Source organism: Microtus oregoni, unplaced genomic scaffold, assembly GCF_018167655.1.
Source record: "Microtus oregoni isolate MIOR12 unplaced genomic scaffold, Mior012 000025F_ref0000491, whole genome shotgun sequence".
NCBI classification, from domain to species: domain Eukaryota; kingdom Metazoa; phylum Chordata; class Mammalia; order Rodentia; family Cricetidae; genus Microtus; species Microtus oregoni.
Genome location: NW_024543084.1, coordinates 7225695 through 7247530, shown reverse-complemented (window position 1 = coordinate 7247530; position 21836 = coordinate 7225695). Strand labels below are relative to the sequence as shown.

Here is a 21836-nt window from a genome sequence, read left to right as displayed (position 1 = left end):
AAAATGTAAACTTGTGGGTGTCCCTGCAGGTGTCATAGAGGGAAGAGATGAGAACGAAAACCTGGTGGACACCAACTTCGTCAGCCTGGATCGGACTTTAGGGAGTCTAATGCCAGGTGATTCATTGTCAGTATATTTTAAAATGGAGTAAATTTTCCAGGCAACAGTCAGTCCAATTCCAGGTACACAATAAAGCTACACAGAAACTCTATTACAGAGTACGTGTGACCAGGAGAGTGGGTTCTATAGCTAAAAGATCTAGAATTTACTGATGTCTCTGACTGATAGCGTAGAGGTCATCAGGCCAAAAGGTACTTGTGACAACCCTGTTAATGATGGATAATGGCCTAGGGAAGGAAAAGTCGGCGATAAGCATTCCAGGGAATTTGGGTGAGGTCTGCCTTTATAGCACAGGCAGGTGAGGTCTGCCTTCACAGATAGCAAAAGGTTCACAAAATCCACCCTCCAGCTTTCTGGATGGAATGCAGGCTTTTGATTTCTATTTCCTCCATTGAGGAGACACGCCTGCATGATTAACATTCCTGGTTCTCTTAGTGCTTCTCTGTGAGTACAAGAACCTCTGTGCCCCAACACGAACTAAATCAATAGAGAATGGGAAAAAGAAAAGAAGTAGGTAAGGGGACCTATTCAATAGCAAATATGACAAGATTTGTATTAAAACACGGTTCCTATGGAAGAAATGAATGGAATGGGAAATTCAGTGCTTGTGAGTCTCTGGGAAACATTAAAGCTCTAAACTGCAGTTCATGGAAGATATAAATAATAAAATGGTTCAAGGGAAAGATCAAACTTTTCCCATTTACCGAAGCCCCTGAGTGACTTGTGTACATTTTTCTCCCATAAGAAAGTACAATAGAAATGGAGACTGTTCATCCAGCTCACACAGCTCTGCCTGTCTTCAAACAAGCAATCACACCTTACAAAGGAAGAGAGACTTTGATGCTGTACTTTCCTGAAGCTGTCCAGGCTCTTGTAAGTCACCCCAACAAACTCAGTGGTTCACCAAACTAGACTTAGGTGAAATTATTTCTTTGTTCTGTCATTGGTTCCCTTTTGGGGATAAGTAGACATTTATTCCTACTCTCCCAGGAAATATTCACACTCATGAAAATTAAGTCCATGAAGTATTAAATGAATATGTTAGGTTATACAATGGTAGAGACAAGGCTAGTTCAAAATCCCATTCTTTGAGCTTCAAAATGATAGATATACATTTAAAAAATCTTACTAAGTCTACTGAAAAAAATTATATGTACATTCTCAAAATGTTGTCTTTGTATATTTTTACAATCTTTTATATGTTGATTTCTACCTAGTACTAAGAATGACATTAATATATACAAATCTGTAATAAGGTCAGTATGTATTTAGCTTTGTGTTATATCTGTGAAAGTTTCTTTTCCTTTTCATTCAACTAAAGTGGGATTTATAAGCTCACAATGAATTGAACATATTTAAGGGACACTACTTATAATGCATATGTTCTCTAATATATATCAGTATTATTCCTTATCAGGGAAAGATCAGGGCCTCATAAAAGTGTTGGCAGAAACTTATTATTTATATGTGCCTTTTATATGACACAAGGATGCAATCAGGTAGATACACATGCACACATCAGTGGAATAATGACTGATAACAGTTAAAATACTAAATACAATACATATTAAAAAGTAAAAGATCTTGCATGTCAATTAAAAGTCAGCAAAAAAGGCTAGTACTAAAAATTTTTAAAAAATAAAAGTCACTTATTGTAAGCATATTGGCAATTTATAGAAATGAACAAATAGCCAGGCTGTGGAAGTGCATGCTTTTAATCCAAGCACTTGGAAGGCACAGGCAGGAGAAACTCAGTGAGTTTGAAGGCAGCTTGGTCTACCAAGCATGTTCCATGTCAGCCAGGATGGTTACACAGAGAAACCCTGTCTCAAAAAATTAAAAACCAAACCAAAACAACAACAACAAAAACCCCAAACAAATAATTTCAGAGGTATACTCGGAAAAGACCACAGAGAGGCAGGTGCAAGAACTTGGTAGAAAGAAGCAGACACAGGCTTTATTAGGCCAGTCCTATGCGATGAGGTTTTTTTCTTCCCTACCTTTATACAACTTCCTCTGAGAGTCTAAATTTGGACAAGAACTACTGTTAGTTCATGCATTTACCACTTACACAAGCACCCAAGGGACAGGAAATATTTGATTGCCTCTTATAAAGCTTCAACCCATGGGGAAAAAGTAATTCCCCAAAGGGAATTACTCTAACTAGGAGAAAGGAAATATATCCTGGGACTGATAAAAAATTAATCTTACAGGTGAATGTCTTCAGTAGGTTTTTATAGGGGAAAGATTTCCTTCAGATAAACTTAGAAAGCATTCACTGACATAAGCTTTGAGATTATTGCAGTTATTTATTACAGACACTAATTTTAGAGAGTTATCGGTATACAATGTTAGATATGATTTTGTTATTGCTGTAATATTACTTATAATTACTTCTTTTCTTATTAACCTTGTTATTTAAAAATGACATGAGCAACACAATATAGTTTATTATAAACTACAGTTCCTTTCATTATTTGCATTAGAAAATGCTATGCCTTCTGCTATAGTTAGATAATGTAGTTCTTAGGAAGCAATGCCTGAATAGGGGATATTATCTTGCAGTAAAATATGCCTACCTCAGAACTTTGTTTTACCATGACTGATGGATTTTTGCAATCCCGACAAAGATGTACACTTACGAATGCCATTGTTAAATCATTACATAGCAATTCTCAGACAAATTCACACTAAAAACTCAAGACAAAACAGTAGGTGTTTGGAAAGTATATAGACAGAAATTATAGCCATTTGTTTCAAATATCATACAGCTTTCTGCAATTGCAATTCAGGCATTTGATAAGTATTTGGAACCTATAAGTGATTTTAAAATGGAATAACGCTGTAGTGTTACTGTTTGTCTCTGCCTTTATTCCAGGAAGGAAACATAGAGGTGAAATTTGGAACTCACTGGCAAACATGTGCAATTTATCGTAACAGTTAGTTAGTCCTCTATAAACTTAGTTAAGTTTAGACTTACAGAACTTAGAGAGTTCTTCCAGTCCAGCCTCTATATAGCATTTCTCATGCAACTGTTCAGTGGTTTAGAGTTCAGGTTAATGACTTGGTACTCAAAATTGAGTTGAAACATTTATCTAAAGAAAGTGTGAAAAGAGTTTTTAAAAAATGTTTTATTATAGCAGATGACCCGGGATTAAAGCAGGAGAAAATTTAAAAATCTGAGCTAATTCTTTGATTTTTCTTTACTTTAAAAATACTCAGAGTCTGAGAATTTATAGCAACGGAAGGCTCTATTTCTTTGTGTATTTCTTGTTTGGTTTTAAAAACATAACTTGCCAAGTCTTTAAAAGTCAACTAGTAAAATCCTGCTTCCTAGAGAAGAATGCCACACTTGCCTTCTCAAAGGGCTACTTCATTTTCTTCAATAACAAAACACACTTCACAGGTGGCTTCCTAGGGATGTGATAAAGCCAAAGATTAGAAAAACTGCTTACAAAAGATTCATCTAGTCTATTCTTCAAGGGATGTTTTGTTTACCTTAACACAATCCACTTTAAGCTCCTTTCAAGGCCATACTTTTTTTTTTTTTTTTTTGGTCGGGCTGAATCACTCATACTTTGTCACAAGTGGCTTCTGATTTTAGTTCTGAGTCAGCTTCACAATTACTTGCTGTGCAAATTCTTAGGCTCCCTTCCAGACAGAGTGAATCAGAATTCCTAGAAAATTCACATTGTACATAAGCACCCAATGATTTATTTGAATCCTTGAACCATTCCTTAAGAGAAGAGAATAAAAGGCTTTTGTGGACTGATCTACCTTTAAACACACTAGCATAAAATCTCATTTATCAAAAACTATAACAATCCCACAGCTATCTGAAAGTTACAAAGCATTGCATACACACACACACACACACACACACACACACACACCTCGTACTGTGATACTACATCATATGAGGGAGGTTGACTGCTCAGGGAGCAATAGTATATGTTGAGGAAGTGCTCAGTAGCAAAGAGCCAGTGTCAGAACTCAAGCTGTTATGTGTGGAGGCAAGCTCTGCAAAATGTTACCTTCATCTTATCCCAAGAATGCGAAGAATGCTCCAATTCTACTAACAGTTAAAATCAAGCTTACTCTATAATAGATGACTAATTTTTGAGAGAATTTGGAAATTCTATGTCTAGTGTCCTAATGTAGATTTAACTTCAATGGCCTTCAATCAATACTCTATTTTATGTTTTAAGAATTCAAGACAGAATTTATACTAGGACTCAAGTCTCTGGATTTCTCCTTGTCCCTGCATCTTTTCCCCCTTCCGTTAATTTTACTATAACTTTAAAATATCACCTAAACCCTGGTGTTCACTATATTTTCTAGTTTGATTATTTTTACCTAATGTATAGATTTATATTCAATGCCTATGACAACACTGCTTGTGTTTCAGGCAGACATCTCAGGAGAAATACGTCTGATCCTAAGTTTTCATCTTTCTCCAAATAAGCTCTTACTCTTGCAAATATGCTTCTCATTAACGGAAAAGCTTTCTTTTGAATTGCTCAAGCTAAAAACTTTGAAACTGTTGTAGTTTATTTTTCATCCCAATTGTAATACCTCAAGGGTTCTTAAATCCATCTTCAGAATCCATCTTCAAAATACAGCCAGCATTCACCCCACTTCAAACCATTTCTGTAACTATCAACTAATCCGAAGCACCATATCCTCTCCCAAGAAATATTGGTTGGGATGACCTTCCACCTGGTTTCCCTGATTCCATCCATCCTGCCTCCGTCTACTCCATTCTTCCCCAAACCCAGGGAGTAACCTAAAATGTTAAAATTAACTTTAAAACTAACACTGACTACTAAGCCCAGGGACTAGAGAGGTGATTCAGTGGTTAAAGAGACTTCTAACTCTTTCAGAAGACCCAAGTTCATTTCCTGACACCCACACATCAGCTTACAAACTCCTATTACTCCAGCTTTAGGGGATCCAGGGCCATTTTCTGGGCTCAGCAGGCTCCTGCACACTTGTGGTACACATACACTCAGGTCTACACACAAACATTCAATAAATAAATGTTCTTAAAAATCAAAAATCAATAAAAACTAAGCCCGAAGGTAGAACTCTATGGCTCTAAATTCTCCAATCACTTCAATTCGAGTAGGAATCAAAGATTATGCCAGGATCTGTATAGACCTGATTGTAAGCCTTTGCAATCTACTCTTGTCATTCTGTCCCAAACAAGCTGGCTCTGGACTCTCAAAGGTATCATTAGAGTGCAGATTTAAGATCTTTGCATAGACTTTCTCCAAATATTCTCATATACTCTTTCATTTTCTTCAAATTATTGTTTAAAGGGTCACCTACTAAGAAATTAGCTGTCCAGTCACTGTCTAGTCCCCCAAGAGCTGCTTCCCTGTCCTTCTTGCCTATTTTTTCTCATACATGCCATTACTTTTCACATATTCTACAATTTACCCTTTCGTTTTGCCCATTGCCACAGAATATAAACTCAGTAGAGCAATAATTTTTGTTCTTCTCCTTCCCTTCTTTTATTTGTGTTGCTTTTTTTTTACTATTCTACTGCTCTCTTCCAGTACCTAGAACAAACAAACAAAAAATCTTTTCAATAAACATTTTTCAAATTAATCAGCTAGTGAAAAAAGAAGCACGGTTGTTGCCATATCCCAGTAGATTTGACCATTTGCCGTTTCATCTCTTGTAAAATGTGATTCACAATACTTTTTCAGATCTCTTTCATGATCTGAAATTAAAGACTTGATCATAGATGCACAGACACACAATGGTGCTCGGAGGCATTGTTTTTGTACATTGTTAGAAACTGAACTGCGGTGGCTGTTACAGGCACACTCCCTGTTATCTGTGATAAACGCCGAGTTTTAGTATGAAACTGCTGTGAAGACGGAGCTGAGATCATACTAGCTCATGTCAGCGTGATACAGAGAATTTCTCTGTTAGTTTCATCCTCATGTCTTTTTGCTACTTTGGGCAAGTCAAGCAGTGCTAACCATGTGCATTTAGGATTATGTATTTTGCAAACTGTACTCCTTAAAGGGATGTTAAAATTTAAGATTTCTGTTGAGGTTTATCTTCCAGGGATGATAGTATGACTTGACAATTTTAACAAAAGTATTTAAGGATCTAAGCAATTTACCTAAATCTGGTTTTGTCAGACTTCAAAAGTATGACTTCAAAGAAGTCGCTTAATCTTTATGCCTCAGGTCCTTAGTTATCTTATTTGCCAAGTAGAGATTTACCATTCCTAACTGAATGATTGTGAAGATTTCATAAGGCAAAAGATGTACTTTTCAATTTGCTAATACCCTACACATGTATCATCTTTTTAAAGTATACTTGTGCATTCATTTCATTTTACTTTTTAATTTTTAAAATTTTACATATAAGTTCTCTACTGACATCTTTCCCACCCTCCCTCCCACCTCCAACTTTCCTTATGTCCCCCATCCCTCTTGTTCTATAATTATAATATATACATGCATATGTGCATGTATAACCATTTAGCATTTTTCAGGTGTATATGTGTTTAGGGCTGACCACCGGTAAGGGGTTCATCTCTAAAAAGACCGAATCTTCCTTTATCAGCAGCCATTGATTATCTATAGCTCTTGGGTGACCTTGTAAAATTTCCACCATCCATTTTGGCATGTTGACTGGTGCAATTATACAGGTATTGTTAGGTTATCATATTGTTGATTTTTCATAATTTCAGCATCCCTGTTATGTCTAAAAGAAACTATCTCTTACAGGCATCATGATTATTTGGTTCTTATAATCTTTATGCTTCTTCTTCCTTGATGATGTTTGATGCTTAGATGTAGAGGGTGGATTTTAGATATATCAATGAGGGCGAGGCATCCCTGGATCATTTCTTCTCTGAATTTTCTCTTATTATGAATCTCTGTAGTAGGCTCCATTTGCAGCAAAAAAAAAGTTTATTTGTTGAGAAGAGCTACAAGTATCTGTATGTATAAAGATAAGTACTTAAATTATTAGAAATGTATTTGGTTAAAAAATCATAATAGTAGGCTCTCCCTTCATGGCTATGACCTCTTTAATCATGGCTACTGAAGTTTACAAGACCAGGCAATGGTTCCCTTTCAATGAAGAGTCTTAGATCCAATGCCAATATTGTCCTATTTGGAACGTATATAAGGGCTAGTAATTGCTATAGTTCACTGGCTTTACAGATGGTTTGGTTATTGGTCAATTTTCTCCCTTGACATATTTCACAGCACCTTTTGATATAACAAGAGCTATCCCTTAGGGAGGAGGCTTTCAGATCAGTACCAACTCCATTCCTCCTAGTATTGTAGTGTCCTCAGCAAAAAGCAAACAAACAAAGGAAAAGGCAGAACCTTCAAGTTCTTGGAGGCATTGAAGGGCAATGGCAATGGCTTATTTATATGTTGGGGTACTCTTGGCCCTACCTAAGAACCCAAAGAGAAATTTCCCTTGCCTGTCACTGCCGTTTTGTGAGACATAGATAGCTATAGGGAGAGCATTATCTCTTCATGAGGTATAACTCTATTTAAACTATATATTACATATATTATGTATGCATTTTAAAGTAATCTTAGAAAATAATGCTTGTTTTTCATCCATCTTTAGTAATATGTCCTTCTCTTCCCTTCCTTTCCCATAGAATTATCCTCTCTCTCCCTTCTCCAGTTAAGTTCTTTCACCATTTTGCCCTCTCCCACTTCATTGCACCTAGGTCTTGCCATCCTTTCAGCAGAGTTTTTTTCTTCCCATTCCCCGTGGTCCTTTCTATTTTCCATGTATCCCAGTTATTACTAGTTGGATACTCATATGCAAAAATTAATCCTTTGATGTAAGATTGCCCTCTGCATGATATGAATATGCTTTATTACCATTGGTTAATAAAAAAAGCTGTTTCAGCTGATGGCAGGGCAGAACATAGGCAAGTGGGAAAACTAAACTGAATGCAGGGAGAAAGAAGGCAGAGTCAGGCAGACACCATGTAGCCGCCCAAGAAACAAGAGGTAACAAACCATGACCCTCATGATAAAATATAAAATAATAGAAGTGGGTTAATTTAAAATGTAAGAGTTAGTTAATAAGAAGCCTGAGCTAATAGGTCAAAGAATATGTAATTAATATTAAGCCTCAGAATGATTATTTCAGAAGTGGCTATAGGAGCTAGTCAGTGGGACTGGTGCGCGGAGAGAAACTGGTCCTGGGGACCCAGCAAAATGGAGAATATTTGTAGCTACAATCCTTTTAAGTCATTAATTAATAATGTGTTAGATGCAGAAAGTGACAACAAATTAAATGTTATCTTTGTAAATTAGTTTACCTAACGAGACATGACATCAAATAAGGAAACACTCAAGGAAAAAGGCTGTTGACAGAATAGAAAAGTCCAGGCCTACCCCATCTGGTGTTGAATCCAATTGCTCTCATCAATTTCCAGTAGGCATTTATGGTTCATCACGGGGACATTCTGAGTGGATGGAGCAGAGAATTTCCTTCAGGAATTTGAAGTTACCAAAGACAAATCCACTGTAAACTTAGGAACTGGGAGTTTTACAAGATATCCAGTTCACCTTTTCAGGCCTAGCATTTGTGGCATGTGGGGAGTGAGTTGTAACGAGTGCACAGGAAATGTTCTCAGTATGATACTTGGTCCTAGCAAGTACTGGGATAGATTACAATTAAGACACTTTTTCTCCTTTGGCTCCATTCACATTGACAACATTCATATTTTCTTTTTCCACAACTTAGGGCTCAGGAATCACTGCTGATCAAATAAAACACACATTCACTTTGTTAGTAAATTAGTCGGGGCAGCTGTACAGAGATTCTAACAAACAGGAGAATGGATCATTTTTCTAAGCTAGTAAATCTAATGGCTTTATGGTATTCCAAGAAGGGAAGCCACAGATGTTCATTAATGGGTGGAAGGAAAGATATAAGAAGATTACTATTGAAAAACCATGTTGGATTAAATTTACATTCCTACAATAGGTATACATACGCAAGTAAGTGTATATAAAAATAGGTACACACATTAGTTAATGAAAGGCAGGAAGCCTAATGAAAGTCATAGAACTCAGATTTGGGACCTGATCAACACGGATAATGATATAGATACTATGTCTTACTCTGTCCATGTGGCACAGACACAGAAATGAAGCAAATTCATACTCTATATAATGTCCAGTCTCATTTAGTCAAGGGCTCATCAATGCATCCTACAAAGGAATCATAATTTGTATTTGAAATGCAGGCCTGTTCTTGGAAGGTAAGCATAATTTGTCTTTGAAACACAAGTCTATTCTTGGAAGGTAAGTATCTTATGAATACAGTAATAGTTTAAAGAAAGAAAAAGCAAAGTGGTTATAAGGTTATGTAAGCCCAGAGAGATTCTTTAGCAGAAATGAGGAATGACCTCTGCTAAATTATCCATTAGATCTCCTTCAACCTTACATTCAGCAGATCACTCTCATCTATGCCCCTGTTTCTGACCCTGCCAATGACTGAAAGATGTTTAACTCATATATGAAGGATTTTCTTTTACATGATATAGTTAGGATGCATAATAACCAGGCCCTACACTGTTCTTGTAACTGTAAAATTATTGTTCGGGAATTCTATACAAGGTTTTCCAAAATGACAATTTTCCAACAATAATTCACAGTTATATGCTTAATTATCTTGCACTTGTTAGTACACTCAAATTTTAATGTCTCATAATGTACTTTAGGGTGATACTGTGTCTCAGTGTCTCAGTTATTTAATAGATTCCTGGTACATGCAATAGCATTTTTGCTCCCAAACTATTCGGTGTAAAACAGCTTTCAGTAGCCCTAAGCTACTTTTTTTTTTATTGAACTACTCATCAAGAGCACCTATAAATGGTTTTCTAGAACAAACAAATGCTTTAAAAATATCTGCCTGTATATATATTTATTTATGTTTTGTATTTCTTCCAACATTAATTCTCTCTCTCTCTCTCTCTCTCTCTCTCTCTCTCTCTCTCTCTTGTGCTTTCCTTTGAGATTTTTCTCCAAATTTTAAGTTACCCGTTTCCTTAACAATTTTTCCCCTTAATGTTTATTTTAAGGCTGGGCTCAGCAAGCCCTCCAAAACTGTCTTTTCTCCAGCTTTAATGGACATAAATATGGCAAAATGACTGATATTTTATTTAGGTTCTTTAAACAACATGGTTTTGCATCCCAAATACCTCAACTTATGTCTTAATTTTCTCTATTAGTATTCTACATAAGGTTGTTTGTAAAATAAATAGGAGTAGCTTAAGAATTAGTAACGTTGCCCCCCTGGCACTAAGAGAAAGTTAATATTTCACTTTGATTCGTTCTTCTTTCTTGTTGACAAACTATGCGCCAGTACCGGTGATGTTGTTGAGTAAAAGTACTTTGGGGCAAAAATATTTTTAAATATTTAGTGCTCCACAGTAATTAAAGCCACGTACTTTCAATACTTATGGTGCAATATAGCAAAAACAGTTAACTCAGATTTTTCTTTGTAGCTCTGCTGTTAAGCACACACAAAAATACTTGTCATTAACAAAGATTTGCATTCCAGTATTAGAGAAGCACATGTGCATGCAGCTCGACTCTTCAGACTGGAGTAATTAGCTAGCATTGCAGCTGGACTCAAGGGATGTGGAGCAGTCAGGAGCAGCTGCAAATCTTCCAAGAAATACAGAGCCATATGTCTCTGGGACTGGGCTGGAGGCTGCAGCTTGAGATAAGAATGTGAGAAGGGAATGCGTATATTTTTAAAGCTAACTGCTAACATGAATAAAGCTGGACCTCATTCTTCCCAAGCTGTTTAGGGTAGAGCTTGACATAGTAGAAAATTGGTTGCTAAACTTTAGAAGTTGCTTTCTAGTGACTAAGGGACATAATATCCAGAAACTTGGAACTGTCATATTAACTGTTCAAATTTACTAGAACTTCCATTATTTGTATGGTTACACAGTAAAACTCTCATGAGTTTCTGGCAAAAGAGAAAAAAAAAAGGCCAGAGTGAGAATAAAACCAACAAGAGTTAGAACACGGTGGAGGAGGGGGATGAGCTGAGGACATTCCATGGTGAACAGCCGGATTTCCCCCAGGACGTTCAAATTGAAGCAAGAAATCACGTGTAAATAAGAAAAACAATAAATTAACCAATTAGATCCATTTTTCGTTTGTAGGAAGAATGTGTTATTTTTATAAAAACATAACTGTTCACACTAAAGCAATTTAAACTAAGGGGGTTTCCAAAATAAACTAATAAAAGTTTATTCAACATTAGAAGAGAAGAGACTATGTCCAGGTCACTTGAGGAGTATTATAGCTATCAATGGGGGCCAATCAGCAAGCTTTTTCTAAGTTTTTTTTTCTTTTCTATCTTTAGGATTCCAAGAGAGAAAGGATAAAGGGTTGTGGAGAAATAGCCATCTGCCATCATTTGGCTTTAATTAAAAGGACAAAAGCAAGACCACTTTAAGAACAGTATTGAGCCGGGAGGTGGTGGCGCACACCTTTAATCCCAGCACTCGGGAGGCAGAGGCAGGCGGATCTCTGGGAGTTCGAGGCCAGCCTGGTCTACAAGAGCTAGTTCCGGGATGGGCACCAAAGCTACAGAGAAACCCTGTCTCGAAAAACAAAACAAAAAAAAAGAACAGTATTGACAGAAGTACTCAATGCCTCACACAATGCTTACAAGCAGTTTAATGGACAAAGATGTTTTTCCCGTAGTCCAGGAAGCAGGAATACCAATGACCCTACTCCAGGTTCTTATGAAGAATAATAGAAAGATAGGGGAAATCTTAGGGGTCTGAAAAGGGAGAGGAAAACCCTCAACCAGGAATCTTGCTGAAGACTGTAGGATAAAGAAGAAAGAATTTAGTTTAATTAACAATTGTTTAAGGACTTTGTTCCCTTTCCAGTTTAAACCTGCAGTTTTCTAAGAATCTCAGCAGAAACACCTTGCCTCTTTCACAACTTTAATTGTCTCTGGTTTTACTTTATCAAAGTATAACTCCACCCAAGGCATTGCCAGAGCCACAGAGAGATCATAATATCAATAATCAAAAGAAGGTGAAAAGAGGGGGTGTTTTATAACCTTGTGAGATATAACTTGAGAGCCACCAAAGTGGTATATATGGCTAGTACTAAAATGAGTAATTTTGACAGATCTGAGGAGACTCTGTCCACATGTGTTCACTTACTTTCCGTTACTTTGTCTCAGAAAAATCCACATCCATGATCGCAGTACATACTGTGTTCTCCTTAATCTCTATTTTTCCTCTTAGCTCTCATACTTAAGTCTGTATTAAAGTACCCTTAATAAAATCCTCAACTCTGCTTCAATGGGCGAATGTAGCATGATTACATGATTCAGAGGCAAATATTGGGATTTAACCTCAAGGGCAAAAAAGCATAACTGTCAGCCACTGACTCTTACCTCTACCTCAGTCTGAAATGACAATCCTGCCTCCAGGAATCTCAGAAGGAGACTGTATGTGAAAGCTATCTTCTCCTCCCTTATATTCCTCTTTAGGGCTGGGATTAAAGGTGTACACCACTACCACCTGGTTTCTATGGCAAACTAGTGTGGCTACTGGCATTAAAGGCGTGTGTCACCACTGCCTGGTCTATAAGGTTGATCAGTGGGGTTGTTTTACTCTCTGATCTTCAAACAAGATTTATTTATTAAATTACAAATGAAGTATCACTACAGGGATTGGCTTGCAGTTCTTTTCTATGCTAACATCATGGTTCTGCTTTGTTCTGAGTCCTTGTCCCTATATGATTAGGTGAATTCCTCAGCCTGCTGAAAGGGACATTATGGAGCTGTGCAGTCCCCTCACTGCCTACACCTGCACATGCCATAATCAAGTCCTCAAGATGAATATTTTCCTCCTTACAAAGGACAAGCTACTGGAAGTCTGAACCACAAATGCCTCTCTGTGGTTTTTTTGTTTTGTTTTGTTTTGTTTTTTTGTATATTATAGAAAACAAATTTCTGATCACAAATGAAGAAAAGGCATCGCCACGCCAGCATGGCAATTGTAGTTCTTCTGAGCAAGGGACATCAGGATTAACACACAACACAACTTCAGGTTCTGCAGACAAGCCTTTATTCCACTTTCTCACACAGTATATATAGCCCTCAGCAGGGGAGGCTGAGCCAGCAAAAACAAGAAGCTCATCACCATAGGGGTAAGCATCTTTAGAAACATTGCTGAAAACAACAGATTGTTTTGTTCTTCTTTTTGCTCTTGTTTTTGGAACAACCAAGCACAAGAGTGCAGAACAGATCAAGTGGGGGTGCTAAGGCCTGTCCTCTAGGGACCCAACAAGGCATAACAGAAAGGAAAATATTCTCTTCTTCTTTTTAATTTTTTCTTTCTCCTCCTCCACCTTTATTCATCTTCCTCCTCCTTTTTTTTCTGATTTTTTTTTTAAGTTGAGACAAGGTCTCATGTACCCCAGGCTAGCTGTGGACCCTAGTTCTCCACTTCTTAAGTGCTTGGATTATAGGTATGAATGATTAAAGCAAGCTTGAAAACTAATTCTCACAGGCTAAAGAAGATCCAAACTTGTGGTTAGAAACATCTACCGGGAACTGGAAGGGAACTATAAAAGTGATATAAGATGCCAGTCAGTCATGACAATTTTGATACTAGCCCTCAGAATCTATTAAATCAAAGTATTGAGATGTCAGCATCATAGTTTTTGATCAACTGGGTCAAACGCTGGTTCAAAAACATTTTTAAAATGTAGCCTCTGAATTGGACCTTGTGGAAAGAAAAACCTTCTGAAGGTCTAGGGAGTGCAAAGTGCCCCAGGTATGGAGACAACAAATTCTTTTTTAGCTCAGGAAGATATTTGAGGTTTAATGAAAAAGTCACATTCTAGAGATGAAGAGACAAGTTATTTAAATGGAAAACACAATTTCATAGAGCAACTGAGTAATAATTTCAAGGGGATTTATGAATATCTTAATTCCCATCACACTTGAAACTTTTAGGATAAACTAGAGACTCAGTACTATCATAGCCTGTTTGTTATTCCTTGAACCAAATATCACAGAATAGGGGTAGCTATAATATCTAAGGATTTCTTTGTACAGTTCTAAAAACTAATAATTTCAAATACAAAGACCCAACTTACTCTGGTGATGGAATTTCTGCGGCATCATGACCAGGCTAAACACTCCACTCCATACAGTGTGACAGAGTATTACAGGTCAGGTCTCGCTCTTGTCTTATAAAGTCACTAGTCTAATAATGGGATGAACTTATCTCAATCTAATTATCTTCGAAGGATTCACTGCCAAATACCATAAATACACGACTTTAGAGATTAAGCTTATAACAAATGAAATTTGAGGGACATGGTCAAATAATAATAAATATATTATTTTGGTGTATTTTCATTAAAACAATGAAAAAAATGCATGGGTATTTACTTCAAGGGGAAAAAAAAGCATTATACCAGTTAGGCAGTCCAACACCTGAAACATGCTATATCATAGCAAATTGCATTAGTAATAAAAAGAAGCTAATATCATACTGTAAAGAACAAGATTATATCAGGAAATTAAGCAACTAGCTCAAGCAGGAAGCCCATTGTCTCAAAGTTAAAATATGTAGCAGCTCAAGGGCAATGACTGGAAGAGAATGGCATCATGAATCTTTATGACACTGATTACAACTATCTACCCAATAAGTTTCCTGCTAGATCCTCAAAAGTCCACAGGAAGGTTGGTATAAGCCAAATGGAACTAGAAATACAGCCCAATGAAATGCACCTGAGGAATATTTCAGTACAGAAAAGAGAGATCATGCCTTATATAGATAAGTATGTCAGAAAACAGACTTACATGATCTAAGAGCTTGGCATACAATGCCAATTATAAGTCAAGAAAATCAATTCTATATTCTATATGTAATGATAATAAAACTAATTATTCCCTTACCTTTTCAGGTTCTATTAGAGACCTATAGTAAGCCTTGTCCAGCATAAGAAGGACAGGAGTATGGATTTTGGGAAGACAAAGTAGAAAATGAGTTCTCTAAGGACAACAAGAGCATGTGTGTACCTACATAAAGAGGAAGAGCATTTGAAATCTGTAACATAGATCAAAGAGCTCAATGAACTTTTCTAAGCTTATACCAACCTTCCTGACAATTATTACCTGTTATTGGAGACTGCTCATTTATTTCCAGGCCGCTATAACTCCCAAAATAATCACACAGAAACTGTATTAATTAAATCATTGTTTCGATTATTGGTGCTAGCTTCTTATTGGCTATCTCTTACACCATAAATTAACCCATTTCTATTTTATGTTTTACCATGAAGCACATGGCCTCTTGGCAAAGCTCTGGCTGGTGGCTCACATCTTTCTCCTCTGGCGGCCACATGGCATCTCCCTGCCTCTGCCTACTCTCTCCTCCTCTATCTCCTAAGAACTCCCACCTTTCTTTATTCCGCTAAGCCACTGGCTGAAACAGCTTTATTCATTAACCAATAAAAGCAACACATAGACAGAAGGACTTCCCACACCACCTGGCCATGTCTTGGACTTTTTGAAACATTAAAGCCTCCTCCCGGTGACACTTCCTCCAACAAGGCCACACCTCCTAATCCTTCTAGTTATCAAACAATTGCACTCCTTCGTGACTAAACAGTCAAATATATGACCCTATGGGGGCCATTCTTACTGAATCACCACAACTTGCTAAACAAAACAGGATGACTTAAAGAAACATCTGAAACAAAGGGACATTGCCTGGGACAACCTGCTAGTGGCCGCTCACACTTCTCTAAGATCGTGCCTGCTTTCCTGCCTTACCTTGTGGTTTTAGAGTATGAGAATACAAATTGAGCCTGGGGTTGAAGCCTTTCAGGAGCTATCCTGGATTCAGGCTACCAGTGACATCTCCTTTCTTCTATTCTCTTTGTTATCAGAGTGTTCATTTCAAAAAGATCTCACAACACTTGGGTACACTTTATTATTTTATGATATTAAACATTTGACTCTTCACAATAACAGCATGGGCAAAGATACTTACAAGTTAAATTTCTGACTCCACTGGTAGGTTTGTGTATCATCCTTATTTTTGAACAAGGTAATTTAGTCTTTAAAGTTTTTTTAGGAAATGTAGATATCTTGAAATCAATGTCTTAAAATAAAAATTTCAAAAGTGCTGGTGATAATATTTTAACAGCACATTCCTATAATTTCCATATGATTTGTTACATTAAAATCTCATTTGGCTGGAAAATAGCTCAAAGGCATAGCAAATATTTGCCTAGTATAATTATGACCTAGTTTCAATCCCCACAATCACAAAAATAACAAAAGAAAAACAGTAGCTTATTTTTATTTTTAAAAGAGATAAAAACTTTAAACATCTCTAGATTAAATATCCTTGGAGCTGATATCCATATTTCTTTATTTATGCAAACATTCATCATAGTTAATTTCCATCAACAACCTGATTAAAGAATTACTCAATGATGTATACCTTGGGTGTGTCTATGAGAGATGCAAATGAGAAGAGAAGAGGTACTCCATATGTGGATGGCACTATTCTATATGCTGTAGAGTCATAGATTGAATAAAAAGAAAGAAAAAGCCAGTTGAGTGCCTTACATGTTCACTCTCTGCTTCTTGATTTGCCTAGATGTGAGCAAATTCCTCCATCCACAGCTGTGAGCTGCTCCTGCCACTTTCTCATGAATTGTGCCTCCCTAAACACAATGAACAGTGTCTGTCAAAAATGAGCCCATATAAAGTTTTTACCCCTCAGTTGCTTCTTGCAGGCTGAGGAGACAATTTACCTTGCAGTGACAAAGACATGAAATTGAAGCCCAGAACTCATAGTCATCAAGTGTAGTGGTCTATACTGGTAATCTCAGAGCTGAGATAGATGACTTGCTCACCAGCTGAGTCTACTAGGAAAGTTACAGGCCAATAAGAAACCTTGATGCTTTCACAAAAAATGGGTAGCATATAAGGGTGCTGAGGTTATCCCCTGATATTTGTATGCACACAATTATGTATACTCACATTTGTACATACATACATAATACATATATACATAAGTGTGTGTATGTATAAATATACACACACAAGACAAAAATTCTTATAAGAAATTTAGTAACAATAACAAAAATAATTAATTTATTATTTTGCTGCTTTTTTCCTATAAGAAAATACAGAGTATTACCAATATTAAAATAATAAGAATTCCCTGGGTGATGGTAGCACTCTGGAGGCAAAGGCAGGCAGATCTTTGTGAATTCGAAGCAAGTCTGGTCTACAGGAAGTCATTTCAGGACAGGCTCCAAACTACAGAGAAATTCTGTCTTGAAAAACCACAACCAAAAAAACATAAGAATCTACCACGTTCTAATGTTTTTCTTTTCTATTGAATTGTCTTGTCATATATCCCACACAAGTTTTGAACTTGAGATATTTTGATTTATCATCCTGAGTTTGAAAATTATAGGTGTATACCTCATCTTAGGAGCTCAGTAATTCATATTTAGATTTTTAGGTTAGTTAAAACATGTTATAGATTTGATGATATGGGTTATATATAAGAAACAAAACCAAATCTTACTAGTTTAACACACAAAACATTGATGTTTGATACTCTAGGCCTGTTGTGGGTGAAAGTTAGTCTTCAGGCAAATACTGTTCATTTAGAGAATCAACAAATCTAGCCTGCATGTTTCTATCATCTTCTAACAGTGTATAGAACATAAATGTATTACTTTTTTCAAAAATACTGATTAAGAAGATACTATAGAAGTAGATAAGATGTGATTACGATTCTTATCTTTTATCATCAGCTACAAGGATTTGCATAATTGTATCTTTTTTTTTTTAGAAAACAAAATAAAACGAAAACTGTAACATCAAGGCTACACAAGGCAATCCAACAGAGGAAAAAAGCCCAAGATCAAGCACAAGAATCAGATGCCCACTCATTTACATACTCAGCAGTCCCATAAAAATACTATGCTATGCTAGCTTATGAGTCAACTGGAAAGTTTATTTCTGGAAGAAACCCACCAGCAGCACACAGGCTCCCCTGTCCTCCTACTTGTGGGGATTTCTCCATGTTACAACCATTTCATCCTGTCTTTTCTGCATTGTAGAAATTTGGCTCAATGAGAAGTTCGTAAATTCAATGAGGTTAGCACTTTTAGGTACCAATTGTCCTGAGTAACGCACACCAACAGAGCACGGAAGTACGAAATGTATTCACATCTTACTTGCTTCTGAAGACTGACATTGGAAAGATCCATTTCCAGTCATATACGTGCTTTAAAGAGTGTACCTGCCACAGGACAAAGAATCAAAATGAGTGTTTTGTCTCCTGTCCTGTTTTGTAAATATCTCTTTGTTTTCCAAATTGGCTTAAAGCATTAAGTAAATATTTAGGAATATAGTCATGTTTTCTTCCAAAGTAAGTGTATATCTTTTGTCTGTCCTAGATCAAACAAATAAATAAAGAAAAATAAAAATCAAACGGAAAATAAAAGACATTTGGAAATGAAGTACAATAAGACTTTATGTAAACATGCAGGGTTTTTTTAGTGATAAGTGGCTAGAATGAAAAGAAATACTATATGTGCATATGTATATGTGTGTACATATGTACACTTGCATATACTATATGTGCATGTGTATATGTGTGTACATATGTACACTTGCATATACTATATGCGCATATGTATATGTGTGTACATATGTACACTTGCATATACTATATGCACATATGTATATGTGTGTACATATGTACACTTGCATATACTATATATATACTTTTTAAGAAGCTGGGAGTGGTAAAATAGAATGTTTACTACATTTTGAAGCCAGAATGGACTATTGAGTGATATTGTCTCAAAAAGGGGGGGAGGATTATACAGAGAAAATAACTTTCTAGAAACTATGAGATTTTTATTGTATCTATTTTCACATAGTAAACCCCAAAGTCAAAATAGAGGCAATGTTTTTGAATTCTTCACAATGAAAATTACCAATATGGTAATTAATTACCATATTTCACAATGAAAATGAAATAACTTAATCCCTTTCCAGTTTGAATTATAGACTACATCAGAAAAGAATTTCAAAAAGGTTATTATATACCGCCATTCCCCTTTAAAGCTTCATACCATTTCATTCTATTTTCTTTTCCTAGAATCCCTTCCCCTATGGTCCCTTAGTAATTCCCTGGCTTTTGTAGGTATTGCAAATGGAGCACACATATCTGAAGATTCAAGCCTAACATCCACAAATGAGAAAAGACAATGGGAGGGAAGTATGGATGAGGGACTATAGGCAGGCATGGCTAACACTAAAGATATTTTGAAAAATATCTTCATGTGGAAACCTACTGTTGAAGTTTCTTAAAATTATACAGATATACTTATAAAAATAGTTTAAATGGAGTTTTCCTATAACAGGGCAACAACACCTTCTCTGTGGGGTCCCTTTTTTCCTTATGGTCCATTGGCCACCAGCCCACGAAGACAAAGTGGTACAGGTAGTTTTGAATGATCCTGTGAACATGAATAGCCTTCCAGGAGACATCCTCAGTGAGGCAGCTCAGCTTTATTCCAGATTATAGGGGATATATGGAATTGGAGATGATAGTTGGGAAATCACCTAGTTGGCATTAAGTGGTATGCTCCTGTCATATAGCTTGGTTAGTAGCAGCATGGCCCTATCAAAATAGCTAGAGCATCTTACCTAATTACCATATTGGCAGCAGAGGAAGGGCGCTTGTAGGGAACTGTGTCAAGGTTGGTTAGAGAACAGGAAGCCCTCTGCCAGAGGAAAGCACTCCTCCATGTTGCCAAGCTCAGAGGGAGCTGTCAAGCCATGGTAGATTGCACCCTCTGACCACAGGGCCTCCCAACACTTTCAGATACTAGAACCTAGCAAATAATAAACTCAGTAACAGAAGCATGCCACTTCTTTTGGAGTTGTTGGCAAGTGATTTCCCATAGACTATCAAATATTAACAATTATTGCCAATGTTCTTGGTTATTCCCAAGAACTTGACAGTAAGGCCCTATTGCTGAAGGCATCACATACTTGAGTCACAGAAAATAAAGTCAGAGAAATCAAGTCTGTACTCACCTTGAAGATTCATCCCTAGTTGTTAGCTTTCATAGTACCAGAATGTGTTATGCTTGCTACCTAAGGAGAAAAAACAATTATCAGTCTTATCCATAGATCTTAGGGGGAAACCTACTACTATTACTATGGTAGCTGGACACCATACTAAACAAATATTATATGCATAGATACAGGAATTTGTCAATTTCATTAGAGAAACTCCCCTTTGCTGTAGATGATACAGATGGAACTGATCAAAGTGCAGAGGAGAAAAGACTATGAACTACTTAGTTCTAAATGGAATATCTGTATCACACTCCTTTTTCTCAAGGCTTGGTGATCACTGCAAAAGAGGAGCAGAAGGATTCTAAGAGCCATAGGCAGTGGATGACTAAGGAAATGATGTTTTACGGGCATAGTAGAGTGTATGTGGAGACTGCTCATTCATTTCCTTGCCACCCAGACCTGATTAATAACACAGAAACTATATTAATTACAACACTATTTGTCCAATAGCATAGGTATATTTCTAGCTACCTCTTATATCTTAAATTAAACCATTTCTCTTAATCTGTGTATTTCCACAAGGCTGTGGCCCACTGCAAGGTGCTGGCTGGCAGCTGGCGTCCTTCACATTCGAGCAGCTACATGGCATCTCTCTGACTCCACCTACTTTCTCTCTATATCTCTGTTCATATTTCCTGCCTGGCTTTATTCTACAAAGCCATTGGCTGAAACAGTTTCTTTAATAACCAATGGTAATAAAACATATTCATAGCATACAGAGAAGAAACCCACATCATATTTCTTTTTCCATATAAATAAAAAGAAAGGTTTTAACTTTAAATAGAAAAATTACATACAACAAAAGCAGTATCAAGTAAGAATTACAGTTACAATATTTATATTTATTTTATCTTTTATCATAACTAAGGAAAACTATAATCATAACTATTTATTATTCAACTCTGTCAAAGACCCCAGAAGGATATAAAATTATGTAAGTTAACACAAAGTATATTGTAAGCAACATTTAAAACTCTAGAATTGACAGAGACATCTCACTGTCTGGATAGTCACCCAAAGTTCTTTTGTAAGATTGGGGCATTCATCTTCAGCCTACAGGCCCATAGTACTCAGTAGACTTTTCCATGGTGCAGGAAATTTGAAAGACTATTTTACCTTTATTGTCAGTTTGTCAGTCACTTTCTTCTGTAATCTGAAAAAAATGTCTGGTAGACTCTTTCATGAAACAGGAATCCTGAAAGACTGTCTCACCTTTAGACAAGTTCAGTAGTCATTTTTCTGTGGGTACTACATGTCCAGTTCATACACCATATCATCAAGCAGTCCAGACCAGAGCAGTTTCTTGCCCAAATGGTTAACCAACTCTATAAGGAGCCTCTTTGATGCCTATCATCCTGTTGAAGTAAATTGATGCTGCCTGGAGTGGGTGTGTCTCATTGTTGAGAAAAGTTTAAGCTCTTAAAACATTTAAATGTCATATTCTGCAAGTCTTTGGAAGGTTTGAAGAATACCTATCCATCTGAAATATATCTCTGTACATCTAGAAAACCTTA

General features: G+C 36.5%; 2 long non-coding RNA genes across 2 annotated transcripts; both read right to left on the bottom strand.

Annotated features, from left to right (window-relative positions):
* Positions 1–3753: 3753 nt before the first annotated feature.
* Positions 3754–16806, bottom strand: LOC121462608. Its single transcript, XR_005976346.1, has 3 exons — positions 16771–16806; positions 8520–8590; positions 3754–3797 (listed from the first exon to the last, which is right to left on the bottom strand). It is a non-coding gene; the product is annotated as an uncharacterized LOC121462608 (long non-coding RNA).
* Positions 16796–20289, bottom strand: LOC121462607. The gene is made up of 3 exons (XR_005976345.1): positions 20278–20289; positions 18402–18466; positions 16796–16868 (listed from the first exon to the last, which is right to left on the bottom strand). It is a non-coding gene; the product is annotated as an uncharacterized LOC121462607 (long non-coding RNA).
* Positions 20290–21836: the final 1547 nt, after the last annotated feature.